Here is an 11,799-nt window from a genome sequence, read left to right as displayed (position 1 = left end):
CATAGTGTCCTAAGGGGTCATATGTGGTCCTGAGGGGTCATGCATGTGTTATAACATATGCATGACCCCTTAGAACCGCATATGACCCCTTATAAAATCCTAGTGTGAATGACATACCCCTTAGTCCATCACATAGTGTCTTAAAGGGTCGTATGTTGTCCTAAGGGGTCACACATGCATTAACACATGCATGACCCCTTAGTAGGTCAAATATGACCCCTTATAGCATCCTAATGTACATATGACATTCCCCTTAGGATCATATAGTGTCCTAAGGGGTCATATGTGCTTAGAACCACATATGACCCCTTATAAAATCCTAGTGTGAATGACATACCCCTTAGTTCATCACATAGTGTCTTAAGGGGTCGTATGTGGTCCTAAGGGGTCACACATGCATTGACATGTGCGTGACCCCTTAGTAGGTCACATATGACCCCTTATAACATCCTACTGTACATATGACATTCCCCTTAGGATCATATAGTGTCCTAAGGGGTCATATGTGGTTAGAACCACATATGACCCCTTATAAAATCCTAGCGTGAAGGACATACCCCTTAGTTCATCACATAGTGTCTTAAGGGGTCGTATGTGGTCCTAAGGGGTCACACATGCATTGAAACATGCGTGACCCCTTAGTAGGTCACATATGACCCCTTATAACATCCTACTATACATATGACATTCCCCTTAGGATCATATAGTGTCCTAAGGGGTCATATGTGGTTAGAACCACATATGACCCCTTATAAAATCCTAGTGTGAACGACATACCCCTTAGTTCATCACACAGTGTCTTAAGGGGTCATATGTGGTCTTAAGGGGTCATGCATGCATTGACACATGCGTGACCCCTTAGTAGGTCACATATGACCCCTTATAACATCCTACTATACATATGATATTCCCCTTAGGATCATATAGTGTCCTAAGGGGTCATATGTGGTCCTGACCCATTAGAACCGCAAATGATCCCTTATAAAAACCTAGTGTGAACAACATACCCCTTAGTTCATCACATAGTGTCTTAAGGGGTCGTATGTGGTCCTAAGGGGTCACGCATGCATTGACACACATGCGCGACCCCTTAGTAGGTCACATATGACCCCTTATAACATGCTACTATACATATGACATTTCCTATGTGTCCTAAGGGCTCATATGTGGTCCTGAGGGGTCACGCATGTGTTATAACACATGTATGACCCCTTAGTAGGTCACATATGACCCCTTATAACATCCTACTATACATATGACATTTCCTATATGTCCTAAGGGGTCATATGTGGTCCTGAGGTATAACACATGTGTGACCCCTTAGTAGGTCACATATGACCCCTTATAACATACAGTAACACATGCGTGACCCCTTGGTAGGTCACATATGACCCCTTATAACATCCTACTATACATATGACATTTCCTATGTGTCCTAAGGGGTCATATGTGGTCCTAAGGGCTCACACATGCATTAACACATGCGTGACCCCTTATAACATCCTACTGTACATATGACATTCCCCTTAGGATCACATAGTGTCCTAAGGGGTCATATGTGGTCCTGAGGGGTCATGCATGTGTTATAACATATGCATGACCCCTTAGAACTACATATGACCCCTTATAAAATCCTAGTGTGAATGACATACCCCTTAGTCCATCACATAGTGTCTTAAGGGGTCGTATGTTGTCCTAAGGGGTGACGCATGCATTAACACATGCGTGACCCCTTAGTAGGTCACATATGACCCCTTCTAACATCCTACTATACACATATGAAATTCCCCTTAGGATCATATAGTGTCCTAACATATGACACTCCCCTTAGGATCATATAGTGTCCTAAGATTTAAATATGTATGTCAAAGATTTAAATATACATGTGTTAGATCTCTCTATTCTTGAATTTTTTATGTATGTCAAAGATTTAAATATGTACACGTGTTAGATCTCTCTATCTCTCTAAAATATATGTTGTCTCTAGATCTGAAATATATGTTCTCTCTCTCTCTCTCTCTCACTGAAATATTTGAAATTTTTACATGTATTTTTTGAAAATGAAAATGATCTCTCTCTCTCATGAAGATTTATGTGTATATAATCTCTCTCTCTCTCTCATGAAAATGATCTCTCTCTCTCTCTCTCTCTCTCTCTCTCTCTCTGCTTATGTATTTATTTTAACTTTATGACATGTACCTAGATAGATGGCATCCCTGGATATACCTCCGCAGGCTCCTGATTAGGATCCACCTTCACAGGCTCTTGATCAGGATCCACCTACGTAGGCTCCACATCAAGAGCCACCATAGCAGGATCCTCCACAGTAGGATCCTCCATAGTAGGATCCCCCCTTTCCCAACATTGCTACTATTTTTCATTACAGTGATCGGGAGTTGCATAGGTTGAGGGCCATACTAGATGACCCTCGTACTGATGACGTGTGCAAGAGTACATGCACGTCCATTTTTGACAGTTTGTAGACATTGAGGGACCGCTTAGTATCTCATACCTCATTCTCACCTGAGGTTATAGAGGATATATATAGACAGTTGAGGAGTGAGGTGAGGGGTCCTCATTCTTTTGCTGATGTGGTGGGGGTGGTCTCAAAGGAGACCATCAAGGAGAGATACTTCCCACAATATCAGGAGAAGAGTAAGGTGAGGGGATATCAGGTTACCAGATGTATCGACCCACAGGTTGCATCACTGATTTACCCACGATTCTTAGCTGCCCATGGTCGTTATCCTAATAATGACCAGATTCCATTATACTTTGCACAACAGGTATTTGCTGAGGTTCATTGTCAGATGAAACAAAACTACCTTGATATTCCAGGATATTATGGACAGGGGAGGGGCAGGATTACTGATAGAGATGCATATTGTAGGCGTGATAGAGCTCCGCTTAGACATAGGGACCTTGTTGGCCAAAGATTTCCTGCAGTAGTCCCAGCCATGGCACCCATAGCGGATCACGTTGTGATAGCTTCTCAGAGAGAAGCAATTGATAGGATTGGACAGATTGCATCAGCAATAGCCATCATATCTTCTGACAGGGTGGGAAGATATATGATGAGTCGACCATGTTCGCGATCATCCACAGATCATGCATCTTCTAGTCATAGGGGGGCTTCAAATTCAGATGCTCGATATATTTCTGCTGGCATCCCCTCCCCAAATGAGGTAGCAGCTATAGTCAGAGGTAATAGACATGTACAGATGTCATAGTATTTAGCCGAGGACCTACTACATGCTTATAGTTTTATTTCATCTCGACTTGGGATACCATTGGCTGATGTTATAGAGGAGATTCTCAGAGATGGTCAGGCTACAGTAGCATCGATGCATACCCTAAGGCAGTCACAACATTCTCATCACTCTACGCATGCTCCAGGCACTGACCCACCTACAGATCACTCTGTTGCTATAGAGGAGGAGATGCGGGCTGATCAACTCCATATCACAGATGAGGGCTAGTTGGATTCGTTTGAGGAGGAGATACGAGCTGATCAGGTCCATATCACAGATGAGGGTTTGGACTCATTTGAGGATCAGCTGAGAGATTTGAGCCATATTGGATTTATGGACATGCTACTATAGTCAGACACTTCATCCATGATGCCAACTCATCTAGTTAGCCCCTTGCACTCCTCAGTGATACATATAGCTAGAGAGAGATATGCAGGAACGAGTGATGTTGTTGATATGATCATAGGATAGGATCAGACTATACAGCCTACTCCAGGTGATACACAGGTATGTACATGTACATGTGCATTTAAATTTTTAGATGATATGTATACATGTTGCAAATTCGTAGGATAAATATATATATATAGATCATGTTTAATAAATAATCTAGAGTTCTAAGTTTTAATTTGTAGATCATTTAAATTGATCATGGACTAATCCTTAAATTGATAGTTAGCTCATGTCAGTCCTTCCTTGAGCTCTGAGCATGTGCATAGGAGAGATTCTTTAGATGCTGTTAGTGTACATGTTAGTTATGGTTTTTGGTACATATATGTACATGTATGTATGTACATGCATGTTACAATTTATATTTAAATTTTTATTTAACTCTACTTGGATTTGATGTACGTGCACGTCTAGAGAGATAGGTATATTATATTTAATGTTTAAATAAATTCTACTTTTGCAGGACTCCCCCTCAAATGGTCACTCAGTTCGTAGCCGACATGATCCCTACTTATTTGCTCCAGACTTTATAGCTCATTTACATTTATCTTTTTATATACTTTCATATTATATATATTCATGCACATACATGGAGTTTAGACTCTAGATTATACTTTATACTTTATACATGGAGTTTAGACTCTAGATTATACTTTATACCTGGTTTGTGTTTGACTCTAGATTATACTTTATACTTTATACATGGAGTTTAGACTCTAGATTAAACTTTATAAGTTTTATACATGTTTGATTATATTAGATTTATACATGATGTTTGATTAGATTAGATTTAAATACATGTTTGATTAGATTGTATATTTCATGCATGTACAATGAAGTTTAGACTCTAGATTATACTTTATACCTAGTTTGTGTTTGATCAGATTATACATGTTTGATTATATTAGATTTATACATGTTTTATTAGATTAGATTTAAATATATGTTTGATTAGATTGTATATTTCATGCATGTACAATGAAGTTTAGACTCTAGATTATACTTTATACCTAATTTGTGTTTGATCAGATTATACATGTTTGATTATATGAAATGAATTTCAAACAAAAGAGTATGTATGATTATACATGTTTGATTTTCAAACAAAAGAGTATGTATGAAATGAACAAACTAAACTTAATAGGTCATGTATTGAATAGTTCACATGGTATGTGAGCTTCTAGGTATGTATATTGTAGTTAAATAGTTCACAACATGTACATGTCCTAATTACAAATGTCCTAATTCCATATTAAATATCAATTTTACAAATGTACATATTACATTCTAATTTAAATATGCATTTTTTAATTAAATACAAATACAATTACATACAATTAAACATGCACATTTAAACATGTGTAGATGTACTTGAATTAACTTTGAATACATCCTAATTTGATATAATGTATATAATAAACTTAAAAAATATTTATCCTTTAGTTTCAAAACAAGTTAAGAGATCTAGAATTTATCTTGAGTACATTAAAATTCAATTCATGTGTGCTGAACCACATGTGTACTTTGGATTACTAAATGTATATATAGTTCATACCACATCAAGTGGTTCACAACACTCTTAAATAACACTTAATATTTTGTCATGATCTTCACTATCTAGTCTCCACTTTTGAGACCGCCCTCGACATGGAACTGTTTGAAGAATTAGGCCAACAACAATGGCCAAGTGACTATACTGATATACCTTGTTCTCAATTTGGTATTCAGTGAAATGAATCCCATGTTGAACAATTTTAACTTGTTTGAAATATGTCCCTTGCACTGCAACTGATCCTGCATGTACATGTATATAAGAAACGTGAGAAATTAAAAATTTTCACATAAGCAATTTGTACATGTACATATTCAAATCAAAACTCAAACCTGTGGGAAATGACATTCCATCACTCATCTCAGATTTTGATAACTTCCTTCTCTCTTCTGTGCAACGCAATAAATAATAACTAACACCTTCTATATTTCCATCTTCTGATATGACTACAAAAATATCTCCTGCAATTTGACACAAGTTAAATAAATTCTAAGTTATATGTCAGTTTTAAGGAAATATTTACATGTGTACGTCATGTATGTACCTTTTTTAATCAATCATGAAATATGATCATAATCACTAGAAATCAAAGGAATGTCTTCAAAGTTTTCATCCTCATTTGAATCCTCGTATGTGTCAGAAACATCTAGTGGCACCATTTTCCATTCACTAACATATCCAAGCTCTTGGTTCTTGCAATCAGCATAGTTTTCAAAAATGCATTCAGAACAAAAACATGAATAATCCCTAGTGTATAATGTCCATGGGCGATTATCTGTACTCATGACACAATGCAAAGATCTTGTCCTCTCCACACTCTTGCATCCATGCATTGATTTTCTATCCACATCTGCAAAATGTACATGTGTACAAGAATGTACACGTAGATCAAGTTGTTAAATTGAAACATTTGAACTAGGAATATTTGAACTAGGAACTAAGAATGTACATGTAGATCAAGTTGTTAAATTAAAAAAAATTAAATAAAATACTAAAAGAGAACACGTACCGGTTATCTCCCAAAACACTCTATATGGAATGGGCCTGTATGTTCTCGATAATGATTCCCCAAGATAATTAGGTTGCTCAAAGTGTTTCTTACACCATTCAACAACATCATGTGCATCTTCTATACATTCTCCTATGTACTTTATTTGATGATTTCTTAGAGCACGTTTGATACAAGCTCCTGGACCATCATGTTCACCCTTTCCATGACCACTCTCAAAAAAACTCCAAACATGTGGTATTTTGTCATTTCGATGATATCTACATAGTGCATAAAATGGCCTCGAAGATTTGGATTGTGCCGCACATCCATCAGACCAAACAAAATGTTTAACTATTGTTATGTCTCTATCTTTCAAATATTCAAAAAACTTCTTAAAGCAATTTTGTACAAAAAGTGTGTCATGCTCCTTATCATCACTGATATAGAAGTGGCACTCTTTCTTAATGACACGATTTTCAAATGTACTATCAACACCATCCAAATTCATCTGTGCATGTCGATAACACACATGCATGAAAATAGGGATTTGCTTTGAAAAGTAATACTCTGATTGAATCTCTTTTTGATGTGCAAAAGAGTAATTCTCTGTGAAGTAAACTATAGATAGAATAGTTCCAAGTGGGAAAGTGTCTCTTAATCATTAAAATTATTCTGCTTGCCACTTGGCAAAAAAAACCATGGCATATGTATGGTTTTATCAACTTACGAAAAATTTCCATAAATGTTCCAATAGGTATTTCCTCTTCTACAAAATCTAGCCTTGTAGATTCCTTTCCAAATTTTGTTTCAAATTTTTTGTACTTGTAACTCTTTCAATTTACCATCTTCCTCGTGTCAGTATCTTCATCTCTCAAAGGCAATTTAGCCAAGTCCCCGCATGTTCCACAAATTCCTCTTATGCAATTTATTTGACCAGTTGCATTATCATCTGATTTATCACATAAGATGGATGCTATGAATTGACTTGTTCATTTAGGAGGAGCATTTTCATAACCATCACTATCTTCTCTAATCTTTCAAAACACCTAATAGTACAAGTCAAATTCGATGTGATAACGACAACAACAAGTTTCGAAAACGTTGTTTAACTTCACATAATATGGCCTTAACTGTTCAAACATGGTTTGTCCAATCTTTATATGAGGGTTTGTTTTAGTAAACAATACATACAATTCATGTTTTGTTGTGTCTATCCAATGTTTTACATGGAGATCATAACGATCAGGACCAATCTTTTGCTTGATAACATCTCTACAATTTGATGAAGGACGAGTATTATCATTCCAAAAACTTGTCACAAAGTTCCTAACAACATCTTCAATTCTATCAGAACGAGGAGCTCTACACATAATTGCCCAATTCCCTTCTGAGGTAGCATCATCCAAAATCTTTCTCCTTTTAACATATTTAGATATTGTGCTTCTACTAAAACCAAACTCAGATGACAGTGAAGAGATTTGTCTTTTTTGAGGCAATCTTTCATTTACTAAAGATGTCAACATCACTCTTCTTGAAATGGTCTTATCTAGTTTTCGAGATTTTTTACTAATGTTCACCAAACCTTTCATAACATTATCAACAATAGATTTTTGTAGCTAAGAAGATTTCCTCTTTTGACTTGTTGTATCTATACCCAACAATTTCATTGGATCTATTAAGTCTTTATGAGTAAGTACAATTGATAACAATTGAGCATTTTCTAGTGTAGTATCAAGATTGTTGAAATGAGACATTATTTCTTTTCCACTTTTATTCATTGACCTCCTTTTAGGATGTCTAGGTTCTTCACTGAGACGTTTCAACTCATCCACATCCATTTCAAGTAAATGATCTAAATTTTTATAAGAAATATTTCTCTTCACCTTTTTAGCTAGATCCACAATATGCTCATCCATATCAGTGGTAGGAGGTAAGGAGCCTGACCCCTCTCCTTCAAAGGTCTCCATTGGTTCAACTTGGACATTCTCCTCCCTATGTTCATCAACTATATTGTGTTCTTCAACAGGTTCGTTTGCCTGTTCTGCACATAATTTAAGAGTTTGTGTAAGGTTCTTGAATTAATCAGAGATTATTCAATTAGGCTTAAGAATAGGGGTGAATTTGGCTTAAAGCTTTGCATGTTAAAATTATTCCGTTCAATTTGGTTTATTAAATTTAATTACTTTTAGGACCTTACTGTTATAACTCTAATTAAATTAGCTATTTAGGTTTAAAGTTCAATTTGTTCTCAGGTTAGGATTAAAGTTCAATCTCTAATTTTGAGCACTAATTTAACACATAAAATAAAATTTTGATAAATTAGAAATTCCAATTTTGAAAATTAAAAGTACAAATATTTTGATGCATGCATACGATAACTTAGGTGACCTCATATTAATTTGTTATGGACCATAATGTAGGTGGACTATAATTTGTCACATGTGTGTATATTTAAGACCTATTATTGCATAATAGACCTCCTAATCTGAAATGTTTTTGCATGTACATGAAGTTGAATATAAATAGTTCACCTAAATTATTCAACATGTTTAATAGGTTATAAATTTATGTCACATTTAAGACCTATAGTCAATATAATAGTCCTAATAGGCCTTATTATTAAAATCAATATGACCACGTATGAAAAAACATTTCACAATTAATATACTTAACTACCCTTAAGATAGATATATTATGTGATATTAAATGACCTATCACATGAAATTACTTGTACATGTAGATTAAATATTCAATATATATAATTTAGAACCTAGAAATTATGACATAATAGGTCTTATTAATTTTATGACTTAATAGGTCTTATCTATTATAAATGGACTTAATTATATAGGAGAAAAATGCAATTACACAACAAGCAAGTTGACAGAATTTGAAATTTGCAAATACACATGTATTATCTCAAATTAATTATGCTTTCCAATTAAAACAAAATTATTTTTAATCCTATTATTTCCAATTAATTTAATTAAGATTTTTTTTATTAATTTTCATTAAAAATATTAGATAAAAAATATTGAGTTCTAATTAATTGATACGTAATACATATTAAATTAAATAGAAATAAAATTAAAAATGCATACTTGCATCATGATATCTTTGTCTTCTTTGTTCTCGATATCTTTCTTCCGTTTCGGGAGAATAATTCCTTGAAGTCTTATTTTGCCTTCTCTTCTTGTTCCCCATGCTTTTACAAAAAACCTTCAAATTATTGCCCTCAAAATTATTTTCAAATGTCTTCTCTCATCCAAAAATGCGAATTATTTTAATCATTTGTGTGATAAAAAATGAAAAAAATTATGGACATTTATATGACTCCACAAATGAAAAAAAAAATGAAAAATGCATCAGCCAAAGTTCGAACGAAACCCGACAGTTAAAAATGGTTGGGTTCGCTCGGACATGACCATTACAAAAATGTGTGTGCCAATATCGAGCCCATTGGTTCGAGTGAATGGGGGTTCTCTCAAACCCCTTTAGGTTCGAGCGAATCCAATTCCCTTGAACTACTATTCATTCGAACCCTCAAATTAAAGGTTTCTCCCAAAAAATTTCAGAGTTCTGAAGAATTAATGACTTCGGAGCTTTGGTTCAAAGCACGAATGAAATAATCTTGATAACCCCAAAATATTAGATGGTAGTACTCGGAGAAAGCTTTCCAACGAGTATAACTTTGTTATATTTTGAATTTATTATGTTCTTGTTTTTTTAATTTTATGGAAAATTGGTTTTTCACCGAACATGAACTTCTCTGTTCAATGCATTGGGAAAAATAAGAAACTAATTCAAAAAAATTCTGAAAAATATCTATGCCCCTGGTATTGATGTCTTCTTTCTAACCAAAAAAAAATTGAATTTCGATTTATATAGAACAAGTTATGTGTTCAAACGTAAACCTATGTTTGAATTATGACTAGTCGGACTTCAAAACTTTATAAAATGAAAAATATTGAACATATCACTATGAAACCAAATGCAAGCCCTGGATATTGATGTTAGAAACCAAAATTCGAAAGAATTGAGTTTTTATCATTTATAGAAAAAAAGTTATGCGTTTCGGGAGGCACATCACTCTTAAAAAATGTAGTTTGTTGTAAAAAACTACTTTTCGAGGGAGATGGAAAATTTAAAAAAAAAACCCTTCAAATTTTTTTTAAAAAAATGTATATAGAATATACAAACAAAATGCTAGAAATCACTAATTTACATCATCTTCAAATTTTTAATAGTTTAAAGGTTATAGTTCTTCGAAGTTGAAGATTATTTTAAAAATGTACATCTCAGTGTCAAAAGTGGCAAAAAAGTGGGAACCATTATTGTGAATTCACCCAAAGGGTATAAATAAGCTCTTGATGGAGCAGAGGGGTTACTCCTTTCAAGATACTTGCAAACAAACAAATAAATAAGTAATAAGGCAGATTAATTCTTTCAGCATGCCTAATGTGATTAAGAATAGGGAAACAATAACCATGCACAATAGTATAACAGCCATCCAAAGTAAAATATTTCATGACAAATTATCTTACCATGGTGTAGGATTTAGGGAGGACAGAGCAGTCATACCCATTCTGCACCACCACTAGTTTTTAACCTTTCTTGAAAAAATTATTTAAGTAGCTCTTGTAGTCTTCAGAGCTCCCTTTTTCAACTTTCTTCCCCTCAATCTTTAAGCTAGTCACCTCTGCAATGAAGTCAGACGTGACCATAAAGGAGATACTACCAATACCGACTTTCCCTTTTTGCCAGAAGTTGCAAAATCTTGATGAAAGAACTCTTTTATAGCCCTTCATAGCAAAGAAGAAATGTGTCATCTGAGCTCTATGAAATTGGTCTCTAACTTCATCTTTTTTGTAAAATTTCTTTATAATTATTTGGCTCTAACCTTTTCAATGGACCCCCATGTCATAACTTAGATTCACAGTAAATTGGTCATATGTCCAAGAATGACACAGTACCTACTAAAATTATCACAAAACCCCACCAAATGAGAATCAACTATGAAAAATGAAATTTTAAAAATGATTATCAAACCCTTCCACACAAGTGAAAGGACACATCACTTTATGATTAATCTTTCCAAGAAGGGAAATAAATATGTCAACTTTTCATCTAATAATCTTGGAAATAAAAACTAAGTGATGATAAGACTGTTGTGTAAGCCTCAAAATATTAATAACATTAACTTCACCCATGCCATGATAAGTCCTAAAAGGACTCCAAATTACCACACCCTGTAAGAGCTAGATCAGCAACCAACTCAACATCCCAATTTAAATTCAAAAAAATTTGGCACCCTTTTGCCTAGACCACCATGAGTGTTTAATTTATTTCTTTATCATCATTACCAATGTAAGACACTGAGTCAATCAAATAAAACTTAATTTTTCCAGCTAATAAAATCATTTTTAGTGTGATAGGGCTTTGCAAGAAGTTGAAAAAAAACCATTCATTATAATTTAACCCATAGTTGGCCACTTCATCGGCCGGTCTGTTTCCCTCTTGAAAAATATGTTGGATTTTAATTTTGGGAAAGTAAT

This window comes from Cryptomeria japonica, chromosome 10 (assembly GCF_030272615.1).
Source record: "Cryptomeria japonica chromosome 10, Sugi_1.0, whole genome shotgun sequence".
Classification (NCBI taxonomy): domain Eukaryota; kingdom Viridiplantae; phylum Streptophyta; class Pinopsida; order Cupressales; family Cupressaceae; genus Cryptomeria; species Cryptomeria japonica.
Note: the sequence above shows the minus strand (reverse complement) of the source record.